This window comes from Humulus lupulus, chromosome X, assembly GCF_963169125.1.
Source record: "Humulus lupulus chromosome X, drHumLupu1.1, whole genome shotgun sequence".
Taxonomy (NCBI): Eukaryota; Viridiplantae; Streptophyta; class Magnoliopsida; order Rosales; family Cannabaceae; genus Humulus; species Humulus lupulus.
The window spans coordinates 243,456,737-243,479,653 of NC_084802.1; the positions used below are offsets into that span (position 1 = coordinate 243,456,737).

At 38.2% G+C, this 22,917-nt stretch overlaps 2 pseudogenes; both read right to left on the reverse strand.

The window, feature by feature from the left end:
* Positions 1-2,202: 2,202 nt before the first annotated feature.
* On the reverse strand, positions 2,203-6,969 carry LOC133806896 (protein CHROMATIN REMODELING 5-like; annotated as a pseudogene).
* Positions 6,970-8,045: 1,076 nt separating this feature from the next.
* On the reverse strand, positions 8,046-10,548 carry LOC133806897 (uncharacterized; annotated as a pseudogene).
* Between the last annotated feature and the right edge of the window lie 12,369 nt (positions 10,549-22,917).

The window sequence follows — 22,917 nt, forward strand, 5'->3', positions numbered from 1 at the left end:
AGTTTCTAGACTTATTTCCAACTGATCTGCCAGGCTTGCCGCCGCAGCAGGAGATTGACTTTGTTATTGAGTTGGCGCCAGGGGTGGAGCCAGTATCTAGGACGCCTTACAGAATGGCTCTAGCAGAGTTAAAGGAGTTGAAGATTCTGTTATAAGAATTACCTTATTTGGGGTTCATCAGACCGAGATTCTCGCCATGGGGTGCTCCTGTGTTGTTTGTTAAGAAGAAGGATGGATCTCTTAGGATGTGCATTGACTACAGGGAGCTGAATAAGTTAACCATTAAGAACAAGTATCCACTGCCTAGGATCGATGATTTATTTGATGAGCTACAGGGGAGTACGATATTTTCTAAGATTGATCTCCGGTCGGTTATCATCAGTTAAGGATTAAAGAGGAGGACGTACCAAAGACCGCTTTCCGAACATGGTATGGACATTATGAATTTCTGGTTATGTCCTTTGGATTAACTAATGCTCCAGCAGCTTTTATGGATATGATGAATAGGATTTTCAAGGATTATCTGGATAAGTTCGTGATTGTATTCATTGATGATATTTTGGTGTACTCCCAGTTAGAGACAGAGCATGAGCAGCATCTGCAGTTGGTTTTGCAGCAGTTAAGGGAGCATAAATTATATGCTAAGTTCAGCAAGTGTGAATTTTGGCTACCGCAAGTCACGTTTCTAGTTCACATCATCAGTAAGGAGGGGATTCTGGTTGATCCAAGTAAGATTGAGGTAGTTAGGGATTGGCCTAGACCGAGCAATGTTCCTGAAGTCAGAAGTTTTCTTAGATTGGCAGGATACTATCGGCGGTTTGTTGAGGTGTTCTCCAGAATAGCTACACCTTTGACAGAACTAACAAAGAAGAATACAAGGTATGTCTGGACAGACAGATGTGAAAATAGTTTTAAAGAGTTGAAGCGACGACTGATCAATGCGCCAGTGTTGAGTCTGCCAACAAATAATGAGAAGTTTGTGGTTTAGTGTTTTACTTCCAGACAGGGTTTGGGGTGTGTGCTGATGCAAGCTGGTAAAGTGATAGCCTATGCATCGAGACTGTTAAAGGAGTATGAGCAGAGATATCCTACGCATGATTTGGAGGTGGTAGCGGTGGTGTTCGCACTTAAGATTTGGAGACATTATCTCTATTGTGAGAAGTGCGAGATATACACCGACCATAAGAGCCTGAAGTATTTCTTTACTCAGAAGGACCTGAATATGCGCCAGAGGCGGTGGCTGGAATTGGTTAAGGATTATGACTATGATATCCTATACCATCCTGGGAAGGCTAATGTAGTGGCTGAAGCATTGAGTTGGAGAGGCCCAGGACAGTTGTTCAGTTCAAGGCAGATATCTGCTAAGCTGGCTGAGGAGATGACTAGAGTGGGAATAGAATTAGTCGTTGGCTGGCTAGCCAACATCACTCTTCAGTCTACACTTCTTGAGAGGATTAAGGAGGCACAGGGGAAGGATTCCCAGTTAAGAGGTCACAGAGAGAATGTCTTAGTCATAGCGACTAAGGACTTTTCCATTTCAGAGATGGGGTTACTGAAGTACAAGGATCAAATTTGTGTTCCGATGGATTCTGTTATCCGGCAGGAGATTATAGATGAATCGCATACCACTCCATACTCTTTACATCCAGGTACAATGAAGATGTACCAAGATTTGAGAGCTTTATATTGGTGGTTGGTTATGAAAAGGGATGTGGCACTACAAGAAAAAATGCTTTTAATAACACCAAAAATGTGTTATCAAAACATACGATAATACTTTCTGATGTGTTAAGACCGACTATGTTATCGTAGGTCAGGGTACTTTACATAACACTTTATCAGTGTTATACAGATGTGTTATTGTACTGTCAACGATAACACAATTTCTGTGTTATTTTAATATATAGATAAGTGCTGAATTATGTTATTTATAGTCGATTATTTAACACTTTTTTTGTGTTATACAACACTTTAGTATAACACTTTTTTTGTGTTATACTACACTTTAGTATAACACATTATTTGTGTTATACTACACTTTAGTATAACACATGTGTTATATTAGCTTAGAGAAACATAATCTTTTTTTACTTACACAAAACTAGGAAAACAAATATGAAAGTTGAAGCCAAATAAGGTAACATAAATAGATTTTTATTAATTACTCAAATGTAATTACAATATTTAGTGTACTAGTCTAGGTTTAAGAAATCATATTACAACATAATTTATGCCCAATTCAGATTCCTTTATCACTAAATACAAAACAAGAAATGTATACAAAAATTAGTGAAATACATTCTTCCATTCTAAAGGCCTCAACTACAAATGTTGTCAAGAATTGCTCCAAAGAAATCATCTCAATATACCTGTACATTGTAAAAAAAAGTCCTTTTATTATTAAGAACATAAGACTTAAGCTAGTAATACATCAATATCCATACTCAAGAGCCTTTTCTTACTTTCTTCTTCATTCTTCTCTTCTTTAAAAAGTTCCTCTGCTCCAAATCTCAAGATAGCTGAAAGCTCATTCTGCAATGGTGTAATAGAAAATGGCAATTAGAGAAGACATGAGAGAGAAAAATAGTATAGAAACTCTACATTGCATTTTTTTAAAAACTAAGTTTCCTGCCTAACCCTACAATATTTGGGGACCAGAAAACTATAGCAATTGCAATTGTAACGTAGGTACCCAAGAGGGACTCAACCTTGTGGAAGCAAACCACATGCTTGACCATTGGAGCTACCCCTCTTGGGTTACTCTACATTAAATATTGATGTACAGAGAAAGAGAATTAGAGGCCTGGGAAAGGAGTTGAAGGGCCAGGGGAGAGATAACCACAACTAATCACCCACTGATAATCTACTTTATCATTTTTTAACAGAAAAAAAAAATTTGTACATAATCCAACTAATTTAGGAAACTATTTCAAAACACCCCCACAGGACCCGTACCTTGTCAAAATAACTCCCCTCTTTGCTTCTTTCTTCTCCAATCTGCCTTCTGCATTCAATTTCTGGATCACCAGGTGGTCAAGAACCTAAATGATACATGTAGAGATGTAAGTAAAACTTGTGAGAGAAAACAAAAGGCATTATTAGACTCTATAAAGCAAACAAATTTCTCAAGAATTTGAAGAGAATATCATCAACCATCTTTTTCTTAGCTCGCTCCAAGATATCTTCCTCAACACTTTTGCTTGTGACAAATCTGTAGATGTTCACAACTTCTTGTTGGCCGATTCTATGAGCTCTACTCATTGCCTGAAAATGAACGCATTAATTAAGTAAAACCATTTTCTCTGATTATATTCTGCAATGAAAATACCCATAAAAAATAACATAAAATACCCAAAAGAAATTAAAAAATTAAAAGGAGATTTCATTTCAATCAAACCTGTAGGTCATTTTGAGGGTTCCAGTCCGAATCAAATATGATAACTGTATCTGCTGTTGCAAGGTTGATACCTAGGCCACCTGCTCGAGTTGAAAGAAGGAAGCAGAAATCATCACTACCAGGTGCATTAAAATGATCCATTGCTTGCTAACGCAGCCTTAGTGCTGCCATCTAGCCTTTGAAATTGAAACCCTCTATGTGACATATATTCTGCTAGTATATCCAACATTCTTACCATCTGCAATAAATCAGTACTATTAATTTAACCATCAGCAAATACTTATCTGGGCATTGAGTAATACAATATACTACGAAGACATAATCACAGTCTTAGATAGATAACTCCCATACTACAATAGTAAAGATACAGGAACACTGAAAATCGGCAACATGCCTTTTATTTATCTGGATATATTGGCATTATAATTTTCTTCAGTATGAAAGAAAACTAACATGGTCATGAAAATGAAGATAACAATTAAAAGAGCGTAGAAAAAAAAGTCTCGCCTTTTCAAAACAAGTAAAGAAATAAATCACAACTCTCACAAAGTAACCCAAGGAACCAAAAAACCATACACTCAGAAAAACAATAACTTATTTTATTAAACCAAACTGAAGAAATAATCTGAATTGGCCAGCAGCCATGCAAGGAGGAAATATGAGAAAGGGAAAAGAAACACAAACAAACATAACATGGGAGAACCAAACAAAACACTCAATCTCATACACACAATCGAAGAACCAAACACTTGAATCTTGTCTCAAATAACCAAGAATTTAATGCTATCCAACATTGTCTTCAAAATCTACAAAGATTTCTCTTATTCCTCTCCAACCAAGTATCCATCTACTTCCTAATTCTGAAGTCTTAATTACTAAATAAATGCGGCTGGATTAGCAAACAAGCCTGGCAAAAAAAAAAATAGCCCATTTAGGAAATGAAAAATAAAACTTACATAGATAATTTATATATTTATTGACATAAATGTCCAGTTGGGGATTCCATCAACTTCTAAGGTCTAAAATAATAGCATACTCCACAAATGCTAGAACCATAAATAAACTTACAACATTTCTTCATGCTCAATTTTACTTATAAATCATATACATGACAAAGTCATAGCATTAAGAAACATAATTCCAGATACTGTTCTAACATAACAAGTTAACTACAAGTTAAGTTTTGTTAGTTTTGACAAAAGAGCATAGAAAAAAAATTCTTATACTGCTTTGATGCCTACAAAAAACCATCTACTTTGGATTCCTCCATTGAATGTCGAATGAAAATATGAAACTAGAGTGCTTTGAAGCCTAAAAAAAACCATGTACTTTAGAATTCTTCTACTGAATGTCAAATGAAGAATGAAACCAAAGTGCTTTGATGCCTACAAAAAATCATGTACTTTGGACACCATGGTTCAAGAACTGGACATAAAGTGAGGAACACATAATTCATAGAGAGACATAAGCATGTTGGTGTAACATGCCAATTGAAAAAAGACATGCCATTATTACAAAATAACAGAAGAACAATGTTGCTAATACTTGGAACGTTGGTACATCAAAAAATTATGGCTTTAATATTAACGTTACAAGCATTTTGGCTTGCTTAGATACAGAGTGTCCTATGACTACGAGACACTACAATTCCTAGAATATAGTAAGAAAAATGGTAAAAGTAAACAAAGAATTATATCCAAATGAAAAACAAAGCAGACGTTTAAGCACAAAAAGTGTTGCACTCTAATCAAGCTTCATAGCTTCAAGCAACCTCTCAAAAAACATATCAAGCACAATAGCATCTTAAACAAACCTAGGAAAAAATTAAAACACGATGCTTTGTCTCATGCAACTTAACAAGCAGCTTATCGAATATAACTAACTTCCCACTGCTCAAAACAATTCTCTCAAGTTTACTGCTATCATTGGTTCTTGAGTCGGCACCATAACCATGGTCTGCACTCTCAAACAAGAAGGGGTGATTGCAGCACTTCTTCAACTCAACCACAATATTTAAAAGTGAAACCTGAAAAAAATTATTACACAAATGTTTCAGCAATTGCTTAATACGAAAACTAGAACCACACTATGATGTTGATATGGAATGGTGAAGTTTTATCCATGGTAAACTTATGAGTAATAACATATCAAATTTCCAGTAGACACTAACAGAACATGGACACTAGAATCACAATACTGGCGTTGCTAAAGAATATTATTTTATTAAAACAAAAAACTCTAGAAAGAAAAATCTCTTCCACCAATATTAATTTGGCATTTCCATGGAAGCATTATGTTATACATAAGAAGTTACAAAGACACCCATAAAATATGTACATTAAATTCCTTGTCAAAGAAAATTCAATAATAAAACCAAAATCAATTGAAAACCAACAAGATAGAATAAATCAAGAAGAGGAGTTCCAGAAGTAAAGAAAGGCAAATGATAGGTCCTAGTACATTAATAGAATATAGATAGTAGAGAGGTTTGTGGATAATTGTAGTGATGGATAGTGGATGCGCTGAAATAGTCTAGTATATACAAAGTAGAAGAATGAAGGAAGCATGATGATCGTAATGAATTGAGCAGTAGCTCTTGAGAGTGTTCTGGGGGTGAATTCCACCACCACTTGTGGCTAAAAATGATCAAACTAACAAAAGAAGCAATTGGGCAAGAGCTGCTTGTGCTTTTTCCCTATATTCAAAGTCACCCTGTCTCGTATCATATACATCATTGGGGCTGGTTCAATAGTCTAGCTTTTAACGGATCATGCCTTTATATTTTGGCCAAAAGTCAACTTTTCTTTAAAGAAACATCAACTTGTGTTAATGCTAAAATAATACAAGAGTAAAGTGAGTGAGAAAACACCCAGATCATCAAACAAGCAAAAGGAGAAGAGCTAAACTGTCACCCCTACTTATGATAAACCACATCCATCAAAAACTAACAATAGACATATAATACCTCTAAATTCTTCAAAAAATATTTGCAACACATAATACCTGATTCCCACGAACTCCTTTGTTAAAGTCATGGAAGTTGCGTTCCAATATCCACTCATAGTACCTAAATGAAATATGTTAGCATCAAACATGCAGAGAGTAAATTGAGTGATATTATAGAGACTCCTGTCTATAAATTAACAATAGAACTTACTGTTTCTGAAGTGGAGACATCTCAACCCTAAGAATTCGCTCAATTTTTGGAGGCAAAGATTTCTCTACATCCGTAATAACTCTTCGGAGAATGTGAGGTCTTAATTCTGTATGAAGATTAGCAAGCTATAAATATTCAAATGCAAATATTACTTTCAGAGTACGGACAATCAACCAAAAAGAAATAAAGAGCAATGAAATCAATATTAAGTACCTAATCATAAATATTCTATGATGACTAAGCAAGATAAGTTGTATACCTCATTCTCATTAAAAGAGCCAAGATTCTTGTAATTCTGAACAAAATCATCTTTACTCCTGAACTTATCTGGATCAAGGAAATGAAGCAGGGCCCTACAAGAAAACAAAAGGTGAATATGGAAAATCAATAAGCATGAGTAGGAAGGTAAGACAAGTTAAGCGAAGTTTCCCTCATCGACACAATAAAAATTTATTCAGAAAAATCGTGATAATAATTCGGCTTTCCTATATATTTTTCAGTCTCAAGATCTACTTCTTAAGCTGTTTCTCGGAGCTCTAACAAGGTCAATAAAATGGTGGTCTAAAAAATTGCAAAAGTATAAAGCAGGCAAGTGAAGCACCTGACATAACAAGAGTACATAAGCAAAATACCCATTTTCCATATGTATATATATACATATAAATCTATATATTGTTTATTTTATTTCAGGAAATCAAATAATCAATAAAGCAAGGGTTTTCAAGAATTTATCCACCTCCCTTTTTCTATATTTCCATAATCTCCTTTCTAGATTATTATCAGTCACAATATAAGTTGTAATTGTACAACTATGTTATGCATTTTCTTGTTTATAATAACAAAATTTTATTGAAGAATTCAAATAAGAAGAACATCTGGGAATTGAAGCTAATTCAGAGAATGATTATGATAACTAAAATGTAATAAAAGCCAAGAGAAGACAGAAGAGTCAACAACATTGTAAGAATAAAAAAGAATAGTACTTAAAACAGGAGTAGTTTAGAAATATATTATTAAAATGATATCTAGACACCAGATGAAATTGATGATGGTTCCACTATAACAGCTAACAAAACAGTTGCCCAACATCAAAATTTTAGCATATCTAGAAACTATAGCTGCTTCAACCTCTCCACACATAATTAAAGATGCCAAAAATTATCAAATAGAACATAAGAAATTCAAATTTAATAATTTAATATTTCTGAAAATTTAAACATTAAAGGAATTACTAAGCACAGAGTTTAAACCCGTCCAACAGCTAAAAGATTTGGTATATATGCTCATAATCACAATTGGTGGAGGGAGAAGAACAAAAATTATTCCCACACTTCCCACTTCCCAGGCACCATAATCAGCTCTAAACATAAAACTCCAAACAAGCTGGACTGTTTTGTTAAATGGGTAATCACATGCATGTATAGCAAATTAACAACAATGCAGAACACACAAAATCAAGAAACAAAAATACTGTATCATTATTTTGCAACTTCAGAAGTTCAATCTTCCAACTTCTTGATAGCCATAAGTTATCCACCACCCAGTAAAATCCCCATCCTAAGAGAAACCAGTAAAATCCAGTAATAAAAAAGATAGAAGCAACTAGCATGAGAATCACATAAACAACCAAGTAAAGTGAACAACAAACTAAACTAAACCAAAGACAGCAATAAGCAAAGGCATTTGACATATAAAAGTACTGAAATTAAAAAACTCCATTCAGAAAGCATCGATTTTTAAAGCTACTTACTGGGTTAGGAAGATGTTCTGTTTTGTTTTTGGTCTCACACGACCAGCTACCATCCGCATTGATCAGCACAAATCCAACAAGATTCTTGACAGATACAACCACTGCCCCTCTGCACCAAAAACAGAAAAGTAACAAGTTAGTGAGCATATTTCAAAATTAGAATACTAATCTATGATTGTATATAGCTAAAATATCTTGAAGGGATCTTGACTATATGCCTCCAAAACTATATCTACATATTTCACAATCAGAATACTAAAATCTAAAATTTCTGGTAAGGAACGGTAAACTATTCACTCAAGCATCATTCAAGACAAAAATCCAAATATACCCCATGAGCTCAGAAAATACATTCATGGACCAACCATCTGAAGACCCTCCTCAGGAGCCCCTAGTTGATTCATTGCACCAAGAGGGAAGAGCTGCCCTTTCTTCAGAAATAGAATAGCTATTTGGTGATTTGAATCCTGGCGTTTGTGTGTCAGATTCTTGCCTTGACAACTGATGTCCAGGGGAATGTCGAGGCAACCTCGAAGGGGTTGAGTTGGCTAGAAGAACTTGTCCTTGGGATGACAAAGGGGATGCAGCAAAGGATGAAGTAGATGGTAATGAAACTGATAACTTTGCAGGAGATGGATACGAGACTGTAGGAGATTCAGTTAACTCCTTTGGCTGCAGGACGGGACCCAACAAATGAACAAAAAAAGACATAAAATGAAAACGTACAAGCAAAGGATAACCTTCACTACAAAGTCCCAAGGAAAAAAATTCCCTCAACTGGTAATAAATGTACCTGTTCTAGACTTGCATCCATTGAAGCATTCCTTCTAATATGTTTATCTGCCATAGATATACATTGAAAAATTCAAATAAAAGCACAATATTACAACATAATAGAGATCAACATTTACAAATTTGAAAACTTCAAAAGCACAACGCAATTAAGTTGTTCAATTACCAAATAAAATTATTTAAAAGTTTAAGAAAAAGAAAAATTAGTAACAAGCATCAAAACCAGAAAGCAATTGTGTTGCCTAATTATCATCTAAAGTTAGCCAAACGTGCAAAGGAAAATTGATTTAATTGACAAGTAAAAAAATAAAAAGGAAGGCAGCTGGCAATTTATCCAATATCACTAGAAGAAACGAACGATTAAACATATTAAGAAACAGCGGTTTATTTATTGTTACTATGTCAAAATTAACATTAGAAATGGAATTAGGACAAATATGAGACTATTTGCCCACGATTAAAAAACAATGTAAATATTAAGCAACATGATGGAAAGCTTTATTAGTTGAACACAATCATGTGTAAACGTGTTGTTTTTGGTCATTCATATAACTTCAAATATGGAATTACACATATTCTTTTTGTTGGCATCTATGTAACTAAGCAAAGTTCCTTCGCCTGTAATTGCAATTCTAGGAAATTACCTGAGGCAGGAGTTCTTGAATGCCCAGCAGCTCCCTCCGAAAATGAGGACTTCTGGGATGTACGCCTTCGAGAATGTTCTAATGGACTTCCTTCCTCTGAAACATATGTTGATTCAAATTTAGATTCAGATCCATCATTCTTGCTGACCCCATCAGAAAACCAACTCATTGAAGTCTCTTCTCCAGCAACCCGTCCTCTATGATCCCATCGAAAGCTCCATGTTGGGGAACATCGAATGTTTCGATGCAAAATTTCACTAGTCGACCCATTTGTTATAGTCTTCTCCTTAACAGCCACACAACAACCAACCCCCATGCTCAAAAATTGACACCACAATTAAACTTCTAATCATAAAACCTCACCTCTTGCTCCACATTCTCTCACCCCAAAAGCAGTTCCTCTGAAAAATTGCAATAAAAAAAACGAACCCATCAATTTAAATGACCAGCAGACCAGCAGTAGGTTCTCAAATTCCCGTAATCACCACAATAAATAATGATTTGAACACAATAAAATAAACCTAATTGCTCAAGATAAAAGATTCCCAATATAAAACGAGTCACGGGTCTCAAATCCTTTCCTATTTGCAGTTGAAATAGAATATAAATTCAATTAGAACAAACAATACGATTTCGTAGTCAACACATGCATTGCTTACCAGTCAAATGAACCCATAATTGTCAAAATAAAGGAACCCTCCTACTTTGAAATAAACCAATACATATATACCACTTCATATATCTTTTCACTTAGTTTTTCAAACACACATTATTATGGATGGGGACCGACCAACCAACCGACAGACGTACAATCCCACCGAAAACCCTAACAACAAACAAAAATGAAAAGGAAAACAGCAACAACCATTTCTTGCACAGAATTAGAAACACGACCTGAAAATCGATTAAATCTAATAAACATAAGAAGAGTGATGTACTGACTTAATCCAATCCTAGGCCCTAAAAATAGAGAAACTCTCAGACAGTACGAAGGAGATCCGGAATTCAGGGCCGCAAAGAAGATTTCTCAATCAAAACCCCCAAATAAATTCGAAATCACAAAACAACCAATAAAAACCTAACCCTAAATACTATTATTATTATTAATAAGTATAACAGACAAAAAAAATATATAAAATATACAATAATTATTAATATATATTCTTATATTAATCAGTTACCAAGTTTTCATTGACATGACCGAAGGATCTTCCGAGTAAAATCACAGAAAACTAGGAACTGACTCGATCTAGAACCATGCTTCTGGCGCTTGGAGAGAAAGAAAGAGTGATCGAAAAGCTTTAGAGAGAGAAAGTGGCTGCTTTTTAGAGAGACAGAGAGACAGAGAGACACTGCTCTTTTTTGGGTTGTAGAAGAGAGAGAAAGTGAGAGAGAGAGAGAGATACAGCAGAACGGGTGTAGAATCGCGCCTGGTGGTGGCTCGTGAATGGAAGTCGCATTGGGTCAAAGGCACACAGAAATGGGCTCGCACCTGGGGTCACTTGGTTTGGGGGTTGGGTTCACGGGTGCCTGAGATTTAGAGCTTGGCTTGGAGAAAAATGGTTGTGAGGATGGTGGTTAGGTGGTCGGAGCTGAAGCATGGATTGACTTCGGAGACGGAAGAAAATGGGGGAGTTTTTCTGAAAAAGAAGAAGGAATTAGTAAAAAAGTATAAGGCAGGCGGGTTCCCAAAATAAATTACCGCCCTTTTTTTCCCACACATATATATATAAATATACCATAACTCTTTTTAAATAGTATTATAATGATGTGTTATGGTAATGGGTGTTTAGTGTAGTGTGGTGGATTATGTGGCCAAGTGCTTAACGTGTCAGTAGGTTAAGGCTGAACATTAGAGGCCAGTGGGATTGCTGCAGCCTCTAGGGATTCCAAAGTGGAAGTGGGAGGACATCACCATGGATTTTGTAGTTGGTTTGCTGAGAACTGTGGGACAACATGACTCTGTGTGGGTGATCGTGGATAGGTATACCAAGTCAGCCCACTTTCTGCCTGTCAGGACGACTTATACCGTGGAGCAGTATGCTGAATTATATGTGAAAGAAATTGTTCGACTTCATGGAGCTCCGAGGTCGATAGTGTCTGACAGAGACCCCACCTTCACCTCCAAGTTTTGGGAGAGCCTACAGAAGGCTATGGGCACGCAGTTACGGTTTAGTACTGCTTATATTCTTCAGACAGATGGACAGTTTGAGAGGACGATTCAGATATTGGAAGACATGTTGCGAGCATGTGTCTTAGACTTTGGGGGATCTTGGAGTAAGTATCTTCCTCTGATTTAGTTCTCGCATAATAACAGCTATCAAGCGACTATTGGAGTGGCTCCATATGAGATGCTATATGGGAGGAAGTGTAGATCACTTATCCATTGGGACGAGTCGCGTGAGAGAAGCAATTTGGGTCCTGAGATGGTTCAAAGGACCAATGAGGCGATTGAGAAAATTAGAGCGCGAATTCTCGCCTCCCAGAGTCGCCAAAAGAGTTATTTAGACGTAAAGCACAGGAGTGTGGAATTTAAGGCCGGTGATCATGTGTTCCCTAGGGTTTCACCTCTGAGAGGAGTGAAACGGTTCGGTGTTCGGGGCAAGCTGAGCCTTAGGTTTGTTGGAGCCTTTGAGATTTTGGAGCGGGTTGGGGAGGTAGCTTACAGGTTGGCGATGCCTCCAGCCTTATCAGGGGTTCATAATGTATTTCATGTGTCCATGCTCCGAAAGTATGTATCAGATTCAACTCACGTGCTAAGTTATGAGAGTTTGGAGTTGGACCAGGATTTGTCCTATGAGGACAAGCTGGTTCAGATTCTTGATCAGAAAGATAAGGCTTTGCAGAACAAGACCATCGCCTTGGTGAAAGTGCTGAGGAGGAACAACAAAGTTGAGGAGGGGACATGGGAACTTTTAATCAGACATGTGGGAGTGGTATCCCAAGTTGTTCAGGTAATTTCGAGGACGAAATCTCTGTAAGGAGGGGATAGTTGTAGCGACCCAAATTTGCTAGTAAGGCTTGGGGCCTTGATTAGTGTGCCTGGAGGGCAATAATTGTTATACTGTATTAATATATGTGAATTTAATGAATATGTGGTTAGGATTCATGTTTAGTTGAATTAAATATGCATGTGGGCCCCGTTTGGATATTAGGTGTATGTTTGTGAATTTAGCCCGTTGAGGGTATAAATGTGATAAACATGATATGTATGTGATATATCTGTGTAGCATGATCCGAGATAGTTCTGGAGAGCAGTTAGCCGGAAAGTCACAACTGGGTTGAGAATTCGACTCAGGGCGAGTCGAGGGGTATTTTGGGTACTAAATGTCTTATGGGATTATTGGGTTATAGAAATAAATATTTGGAGATATATTTGAGGTTAGAATGTCTAGGAATGAATACTAGGGAAATTTACCGTTTTGCCCTCGGGGACATTTTGGTACCCCGAGCCTTGAGGTAACCATATGGACTTAAGTTAAATAAAACAAACAAATAGGAAACCCCCAGACTTATTCTAACCGACTCACTCCTTCTCCCTTCACTAGTTTTCTTACACTCTTGGAGACTTAGAACATCTTGGAGAAAAACTAGCCAAAGCTAAGGAATTGGGCTGATGGTCTTGAGGAATTAAAGCTTGGAACTTAGAGAATCTACACATAAATATAACTCATCAAGGTAAGCTCCTAATATGTGGAACTATGTTAATTTGTAGCTGGTTTTAAGGTTGAATATTAGAGTTTTGCATGTTGGAGGGATGATGATTCAACTTTGATTTTTATAAGGTTTTGGCTTGAGTTTTTTGTTAGGTTTTGTTGTTGAATCTATGGTATAACCATTGTGATAATTAGTTGGGATTGTTGGTTTGATTTTGGGGATAATTGGACTGATTTTTGAGGTGAAAACGGTGTTATTTTCTGGGCTTGAAGGGTTGGGCCGCGACTCTGTACTTGAGTGCTGCGGCCCTACGAAGCTGATGAGCCAGGGAGGCTCTGCCTCTGGGGAGCGCCGCGGCGCCATAGGGCAGGGCCTCGGCTCAAATGGGCGTCAGAGAGGTTTTAGCCTATGTTTTGGGGAAGGGCCGCGGCGCCAGCTCTTAGGGCCGCGGCTCAAAAGGGAAATTTTGGCTGAATGGAGGTTTTAAGCGCGGGAACCTAACCTAGGGTGCTCGGGATCAACTCCACCACCGTGTTTGGTGGAATTCGATGTCTCGGAAGCTAGAATTATACGTGGAAACCGTTACTCAAATATTAATGGAATCCTTTATCATGCTTTGTGACTATGCTTTCTTTTAGGCTCGGGATAGAGGATTGTGCTCGTGATCGCGTTGCTTGGGAAGCTCGGGTTATATGTGAGAAAACCACTGTTCCATAGAGCTTATGTGCAGGGTTGAGCCCTATGTGATTGTGTTGCAGGGATAACCCTTTGATTGAGTTTGTTCAAGTTTTGCATTTGCTTTATTATGCTATGGTTGCGTATGTGTAAATGTTCAGCAAGAGTCGAGAACGGTGCAGGCCGAGGTCGGCAAGGCCTGGAATGACAAGGGGCCGGAAACGGCGTTAGGCACGTGGAGTGCAAGGCCGAGTGCAACAAGGGGCCGGGAGCAGCGTTGAGCATGTGGAGTACAAGTTGCCAGGGCGAGACCCTAAAGGATACCTGGGATATCCTCACGGTGTGGACTGCGAACCCAGGGCCTGGTAAAGCACCTGGGACGGCTTGGTCGTATGTGTTTAGTGTTTGATGTGTATATGTTGTCTGCTTGTGAGGGTTTTCTTCACGGGTGCTCTGTGGTGCAGGTAAGGGCAAGGAGAAAGTCAACCGACCATGAGTATGGAGAGCGTGAGGCGGCGTGTACATGTCTGGTCTACCTGGCTGCCACGGCCAGGGGTATTTTTGGGAATTGTTTATAAAGAACCCTATTTTGCCGTCTAGTAACCTATAAGTATATTATGATTTGTAAATATTTATAAACAGTATTTTGGGATCGCAAATGTTAAACGTTTATGATTTTCAGTAAATGGAATTATTTTCAAAGTTTATGTCTCTGATTATGATTTAATTACATGTTTACCTTAAAACCTCGATTAGCGAGTTAAATGCACGTTTTAAACTCACTTAGTAACGACTCTAAGGAAGTAGGGCGTTACAGACTACTCGTCTAGTCATACAATTAGGGAGAGAAAATAGCTTCATCAATCAGTTAGACGGACCACTAAGTAAGACATATATATTGAATAACAAAAGTTTTCACCAATCAATCAGACAGACTACCTAGCTAGACCTATCACTAAGCAAGAGGTATCATACATGAATCAAACAGACACACATTATGTAGAAGAGAAATGCTATCGTAAAGGGAAAATAGTAAAAATGAAATATTTACCACTTGATTAGAAAAAACACTAAAGAAAATTCTACAAGATCAGACAAAGATAACAGATCAACTTACTTAGACAACCACGAACAACAAACATAAGAACATTCAAAGGAAACATAGGAGAAAAAACTAACCTTTTGAGAGCTCCATCACCCTACACTTTATACCTCTCCTCGAAGTCCTCCTTAAATGTGAGAAAGGGCGAAAACAACCTCCCCATGTATAGGCATAGACCACTTTTAGATGGGTTCCAAGTGTCAATCATCAAAAGGTCTTATCAAAAAGTACTTTATTTCTTAAAAGCATCCAATGTTCTCAAATAAAGCAAATGAATGCCATTACAATAACGCTAGTCAAGCTACTCGACCAGCCCGACGGATCGCTTGGCCTCCTCGGCATCTCGCTCAGCCCTTCGGTGGCCCATGCAGCCACCAGACGGACCACCCGACCCCCTCGGTCGACCACTCGACCCACTCAACCACCTCGCCCACCCCCTTGTTGGCCTACTTGGCCTCTTTAATAGACCACTAAGTGGTCTACCTGGCCCTCTCGGCAGCCGACTCAGCCACCAAGAGGACCACTCGACGAACTGCCCAGCCCCCTCAGTTGTCCCCTCGACCTCTTGGCAGACCACTCAGCTTCACGCCAATGCACTAGGCATCCAACGAGCCATGCGACCACTAGGCACCAACCAAGCCACACGACCCCCTCGGCAGGCCTCCTAGCCACTTGGTCGTGGGACCAAGCGCCCAAATCACTCGACCGGCTAGACAAAGCCCTTAGATCACTTGATGTGCAATTCGATCAATGTAAACTTTAACCTCATGGGCACACTCTAGCTTATAGATGGGATCAAAACAAACGATCAACCATTTGGGCATGCTAAACTCTCTAGCTAGAATATAATCTAGACTAGAAACTGAGGGATAAGCTGTAGTGGGCAAAACCTTTCTACTTGGAAAATACCTAATCATCTAATTAGACTAGTCACTCAGGCCCAACTCGAAATATCTAGAGCCCAATGAAGCAACCACACCCAAATCTATTATAAGCAAGAGACCCCTTATTTTTTTTATGGATCGTCTAAACCCGGACCTGGGTATTCATCAGCCCAATGAAACAATCTAATTTAGTTGGGCCCAAGTCGATGAGCTAGCCCACATTGCTAGCAGATCACGAAACCATCCAAGCGTGTATTTATCCAGTCAACCATGAGAAAGTAGAATTGGCCATAACAGACGCAACTCTTTCCACGAGATTCGTGGATCAGCTACTCTGAACGAGTCAAACACGATGATGAAGGAGAGTATCAACAGTTTATAGGAGGACTCTATATAACGAAATAAAAAGGTGTCTTCAAGTGATCATCTGATAATCATCACTCTTAGTTTCTATCTAATTAGCAATATTCTCTCATACCGACCCAGTCAAGTGATTTGAACTAGCCAACCTGAACAGACCTGGCTTGACTGAATTGTCAAGCTCCGCCATCACTATCGCCGTCACCCTGACCATTACTCTACTCATTTGTTCTCTATTACTTCCATTATTGTTTTAATTATCTTTTACTACATTCCAACTAACTTGAGCGTCGGAGTCCCTTTGGCTGACACCCCACCGCTACTCCCAATTGAACTCTTATCTCTCTCTTGGTTCTTGACAGGTTGCTGGTGCCCATTTATTCTATTGTAGAAAATCACATCTACAGCGATGAACCCTGCTGACCAAGAGCACACGAGTTTTATGACTGACCACAACGTGTACCATTACAATGTTATTTCATTCAAGCTAAAGAATGATGGAGTTACTAACCAAAGGCTAGTGAAAAAAATGTTTGTTCACCGGATTTTTCAAAACATGGAGGTGTATGTTGATGACATTCTTGTCAAGTCTAAGACTACCAGTAACCATGTGGCCAACCTAGAGGAATGTTTCACCGTGTTGAAGAAATACGACATGAAGCTAAACCCCTAGAAGTGCACTTTTAGAGTCTCGTCGGGGAGCTTTTTGGGCTTCATTGTATATTCAAGGGGGATCCAAGATATTCCAGAAAAGATCAAATCCCTGCTAGGCATGCCTTCTCCCAGATCGTGTAAGGATGTCCAGAGTCTAATAGGGAGGATAACAGCCTTGAACCACTTCGTTTCAAAGTCTATTGACAAGTGTCTCCGTTTTTACAACTTATTGAGGGTAAACAAGAAGTTTGAATAGAATGACGAATGCGAAAAAGAAGAACAGGATTTGAAGAAGCATCTAGCTGAACCCCCCATTTTATTAAAGCCTGTTAATGGAGAGGCTTTATATCTTTATCTGGCAGTGACAGAGAATGCAGTCAGCATAGTTCTAGTTCGAGAAGAAGACCGATCTCAAAAGCCGGTCAATTATACCAGCAAGAGGCTTTTGGGAGCTGAAACTCAACATCCTTTGATGGAGAGACTCGAGTTCCTTCTGGTCCTGACCTCGAGGAAGTTACGATCTTATTTTCAGTCCAACACAATACACGTCTTCACCGATCAATCTTTAAAACATGTTTTGCAAAAACCTAAAACTTCAGGATGATTGTTAAAGTGGTCCATTGAGCTTAGCCAGTTCGAGATTCTCTATAAACCTCGATTAGCCATCAAAAGGGAAAACCTTAGTTGATTTTGTGGCTGAGGGCACGGGTTTTCAGGATGAACCTATGAGAGAACTCGTACATGAATTGTGGGAGCTATTTGTCGATGGGTCATCCAATGAGGACGGATCAGGAGTTTGAATAATTATGATTACTCTTGCATGACATCGCTTCCACACGACTTTAAGGTTTGGGTTTACAAAGCTGAATACGAGGCCAAACAACGAAAAGAGAAAGCCATCTAGTGCTACAGCAATTCGCAGCTCGAGGTTAACCAGTTATTGGGAGAATATTAAGCTCGCGAAATTAAGATGGCTGCATACTTTTCCAGAGTAAAGGGGGAAGTATCAAAGTTCACATCTTACTCTATCGAGTAGGTACATCGCGAGAAATATACCAATGCAGATGCATTAGCTCAGCTTGCCACAACCACGGAAGCAAACATGTTGAACGTCATTCAGGTTAAATTTCTTGGAAAGTCGATTATAGAAGAAATATCCCAAAAGATTAAGCAAATCCACATAGGATCAACCTAGATGACTCCAATCATTAACTATCTCACCTCTGGAAGATTACCCAAAGATTGTAAGGATGCACGAAGATTGCTATACCAAATTCAGAGGTATATCTTGGTCGAGGGGATTCCCTACAGTTGAGTTCATTCTATGCCATTTCTTAGGTGTACTTCAGTAGATGAGTTCCAAGCCATTCTAAAGGAAGTCCGGGAAGGGTTTTGCGGAGATCACACTAGGGGCGAGGGGGGGGGGGGGAATCTAGCCATGAAGATACTCAGGCAGGGATATGTTTGGCCCACCATGAATAAAGACTCAGCCTTGTATGTTTAAAAGTGCGATAAATGCTAGCATTTCTCAATAACAGCTTAGGTTGTACCTCTCGAGCTGACTATGATCTCATCGCTTGGGTTGGATCACTGCCTACGGGGAAAGATGGAGTATGCTATGTTGTGGTTTTGATGGACTATTTTCTAAGTGGGCCGAAGCCGAATCATTGGCGACAATATCCTCAAAGGGAGTGCTGGAATTCGTAGTGAAGAACATTATTTTTTAGAACAGACTACCAAGGAAAATTGTGTCCAATAATGGGTCTCAAATCAATAGTGACGTCTTTTTGAACTTTTGCGAAAGAAAAGTATGGGGTTATCAAAAGTTTCTCTGCGGTGGCATATCTACAAGCTAATGGACAAGTGGAGGCGGTGAATAAGATTTTGAAGGCGAGCTTGAGGAAGAGACTTTGGGTGTATAGAACATCTCACCGCACATCCACTGGTCACATCCCGTTCTCATTGGCATACGGAAGTGAGGCTATGCTCCTAATCAAAGCCTTAGTGACATCCCACTGGCAGAGAACTTTTGACCAAGAGTGAAACCATGATCTATTGCAAGAATCTCTGGATCTGCTTGAAGAATGCCGAGAAGCATCACAACTCCAGCTTGCACAATATTGGCAGAAAGTAACTAGGTACTTCAATATGAATTTAAAAGAAAGGAAGTTCGAGTTATGGGATTTGGTGTTGAGAAGAGTATTCTTGGCGAATAAAGATCCTAAAGACAGCATGTTAGGACCGAATTGGGAAGGACCCTACTAGGTCATGGATATCTTACGAGAAGGGATGTTTAAATTAGCCCAATTAAACGAAGAAGGAGTTCCACGAACTTGGAATGCACTACATTTAAGGAAATATTACCAATGAGTATGTAGTTCGAGTTTTTCTTTTATTTCAATTGTAAGGCTTATTTATAAAAGTCATTCCTTAAGTCTTTTTAATAAAATTGAAGTTAATGTTTGTCGCATAATTTAAACACAGTACTAGATTTATCATTAATTTTGTTTATTAACCCTTTAAAAGCAATCTATAATATTACTAACTGGTCATCTACTAAACATAAGGTCTTGAAAATACCTCGATCTAAAATACCTCAGTCTACAACTACGCACATGTATCATGCCTATATATATATATATAACAAGTCTAAAATGGTAGAAAGGAATTATATAAAGATGTGAGAAAGTAAATTTAGAACGAGGATGTTAACCTCGAACAAAGCCAAAATTAGCGAATTGTCTCAGCCTTCAAGGCTTGATTACACGGGATATTAAAATCCCCAACAAAAAGAAAACAAAAAACACATAAATAAAGTCTTTCCTCATTGTCCCTAGGTTCTAGCCCAACCCTATGAAGACACCTCGTCCTCCCCTTCATCAACTGCAGCTCCTAACATCTCAACAGTCTTCGTAGGTTTCTTGACAAGGCAATCCTGGAATTTGGCAAGGTAGCGAGCCCACAACTCTGCATCCAGTAAAGAGAAGTCAGCATCCTTATTAAAACACCAGACCCGATAAAACATTTCCTCAAGGGAAGAATTAAGTGTGTCCTTATAGCTTTCGCCCTTGGCCTGTTCTTCATCTCGAGTCTTGACCAGCTCAAGAACTTGCTCCTTGACGCTCTACTCGTTCGCATGAGTTATCTCAAGTTATTCCTAGAATTTATAATTCCCCTCCTCGAACTCAGCACATCTGCCATAAGATTGGGTCTCATCCTCAAGCTGCTTGCATTTACCTTTGAGTTGAGCCTTCTCTTTTACTACCTAGGCCAATCAATCTTTTATGTTGTTCCCTGCTTGAACTTGGGCCATGAATGCTTAGAAAATAAAATATAGTTGGAGGTTAGGCAAAATATGGAGTATAGAAAAAATCTTACAAAGCAGAGATGAAAACTTACCGTCAGGTGCATCCCCGAGGCAAGTCCATCACATGCTCAGGAGCTGAGTTCTCTATTTTATCCAGCTTGCGCTCTAGCAACTGGTTAATATGGCCCATGATATCACATGTTAGAGCCTGAATGGGGCCTCTATGGTGTGCAACAAATCTACCCATCTCCAGGTGTTAAACTAGGATAGAGGTGGGCAGAGCTTGAGGGTTTGCAAGAGGAGTTAGAGGAGGGACATCCTGATTGGTGAGCACGGTCTCTTTTTATAACGTCCTGGATTTTCAAGACTCGATAATGCAGAAATATAAATGTTTTCATGTAACAAAATGTCTCAAAAACCCATATAAAAAAACTTTTTAAAAGTCGTATGGCCATACTTAATATTTAATACGAACATTGTTTATGAAGAGTAAACTGAGCCTAGTTTATGAAAATAAAACAACATTTCTGAAAACAAAACAGCTTCCCGAAACGTCAATCCACATGTACATTCACAAGGTAGACTTCAGCACTCACTACTCTGCCTTGCCCTTGCTCTTACCTACAATAGGAAACAACTAGGTAAGCGAAAACGCTTAGTAAGTTAAACTTTAAAACAAAAGCATGCAGAGAAGACAGGTGGTCACTGACAAAGTTATTTTCCACTGATAACAATAGCTCACAAAATTAGGGTTCCGGATCCATCCGGACCCTAGGTGATCAATTTCAAGAACGCAAAAGCGTCCTGACAAACTTATGGCTATGCCTGATAACCAATGGAATACTATTCCATATAAACATATAAATCCCTGCACTCTGAAAATCCTAGAGCAAGCAGATATAATATATCACAATATAATTCAAGACCAACATTCGACGATTTCCAACAATTCGGGCGTATCACGCCCTCCAGCATAAATGCTAATATGTAAGAGAGAACTAAGTCTCAACACTAAGATCTAGCCAATAAATATTCCTATCAAGGGTAACTATCGAGTTATCTAGGGCATCGCTACTTATCGAAGATTAAATCCCTCACAAAGGTAACCATCAAGTTACCTAGGGCGTCACTACTTATCCAAGAGTAAATCCCTCACAAGGGTAACCATCAAGTTTCCTAGGGCATTGCTACTATTCAAGAGTGTAATCGAAGTTACACGAGTTTACAGAGACTTCTATGATAATCAGTGGTGTTGATGAGCAGTTGCCCCTAGGGTGGTCAGCCTCACTCAAACTTGGCAACCCCTAGTATCTCTAGGCACTCTCACTAAATGGCCAATATTCACGGCTACTATTCGGGAATAACTTATCAGAGCATTTGCTTAGTAACTATCCGCTCACTGATTAAGTAAGCATGAGAGTCCCTAGGTCCCATTCATTTTGGCGCCCCTGGGTTTATACCAACAATCCTCACCTCTTGGCCACTCGTCGTGGTAATGAACTAGACATAATAAAATCAAGCAGTGTGATGGAGATCACCTGTCTAGAATATGATGGATATCTACCCATCATATTTTCTTAATCAGCACCCACTAGACTAACGTCTCTATGCAAACTTTCTACAACAGTGTATATATGTCCATGTGTCTCTATACTAGCATACAATACAATAGTCGTTTCATGTTGTAGCCACACAATAGAAGTTGACTTACTTGGAGTCCTTAGCTCTTAGCAGGATTTTACCCTCCAATGTATAGTCCGATTATGCTTAGCCAATACTGTAATTATCCATACAGTATACTCGGATTAATTATGGCACTTCATAATTCATTATTATTTATTTTGGGCAGTTTGGTCATTTTAAAAATCACTTGTGAGGATTAAAGATCCTTATTTGGTTTTAAACTCATTCAATAAATTCATACTAAAAAATTTGAGACTAAACCCTAAGTCTCAGGGAGACCTATCCTATGGTCTCAATACATAGGCTCGGGTAACGCAATAGTATTTTCCCACAATCCGCTAAAAATATTATTCTTTGAAAGTATCGCTATTAACCTGTACTTTCAACAAGTCGGTTAAATATATAGAAGATTTTAGCTAGTATTATATCCGGAAAATACTAATTAAATTCCTCAATTATTTTTCAAGAAAATAACATCTTAATTTTCCTTTTATTTTTCTTAAGGTTTTAATCGCTAAAAATCGTTTTAAGAAATCGCCTAATTTGAACTTAATTAGGAGAAACCGTTAATAATTTCTTATCTTGACTAGTTATTTCTCCCAAGTCAATTAATCAAGTTTGCTTACTAGAAAAATAATTTACTATTATTTTCTCAAAATATAGGGCTTTTAAACCCTCTTTTAATTTATCAACTTAATAATAAATTAAATCTTTTATTTTAGAAATAATAAAAATTCTTTAATAAAAATAATTCTCACTAATCTCAAAGTGGTATTTTAGGTCAAAATATTTTTAAGACCTACCAAGTTTTTATCTTGCAATATGCAAAAATGTACTTTTTATCTTAAGTTCCAA